At 28.0% G+C, this 564-nt stretch overlaps 1 protein-coding gene across 1 annotated transcript in view; it reads left to right on the top strand.

Annotated features, from left to right (window-relative positions):
- Window positions 1–276: 276 nt before the first annotated feature.
- Window positions 277–564, top strand: part of Mrps21 (mitochondrial ribosomal protein S21) — a 1,071-nt gene continuing 783 nt past the window's right edge. Inside the window, exon 1 of the mRNA XM_078181106.1 lies at window positions 277–412. The gene's annotated coding sequence lies outside the window, so the exon portion shown is untranslated. The remainder of the gene's footprint in view (window positions 413–564) is intronic.

The following is a 564-nucleotide window of genomic DNA, read 5'->3' as shown; positions in this document are numbered from 1 at the left end:
CACTTATATCAATTTCATACAATGGAATTCATTAATGCTTTTTCTTTAAACAATTTAAGAGCTATTTGATGCTTTAAACGATTCCGAAAACATTTATGTTTCAATATTTTTAAATTGTTCTTTTATATAAAACAATGTTCATAAAAAGAATTTTTAGAGAGCCGACAAATAATTTATTATAATTGTAATTATAAATGTACATGATACAAGATTTATCGACATACGATACACGCTTTATCGACATGCGATTATTCAGTTTTCTTTACCACATGCGCACTCATTAACCATAAAGTTTATTGGTTCATGTGGAGTTACTCAGAGCAGAATATTCGTTCGATGTTGTGACTTGTGTGATGCTATAAATATTAATTATAATTCCCTCATACACTTATTTACATTTCTCTAATACAAGGTACAGCAAATAATTTGGAATGAACAAAGTTAAAGTGACAAAGTTAAAAGACTGCATATATTTCGTAACATGTTTTCAGTATATACATAACCTATAAATGTACTTCATATACAGTGGCTCACGAAAGTATTCGAACGCTTACATTACAACTT

The sequence above is a fragment of the Augochlora pura genome, chromosome 1, assembly GCF_028453695.1.
Source record: "Augochlora pura isolate Apur16 chromosome 1, APUR_v2.2.1, whole genome shotgun sequence".
In the NCBI taxonomy this organism is placed as follows: domain Eukaryota; kingdom Metazoa; phylum Arthropoda; class Insecta; order Hymenoptera; family Halictidae; genus Augochlora; species Augochlora pura.
The sequence above is the reverse complement of the archived record's forward strand: the minus strand, read 5'-3'. Positions and strand labels throughout refer to the sequence as shown.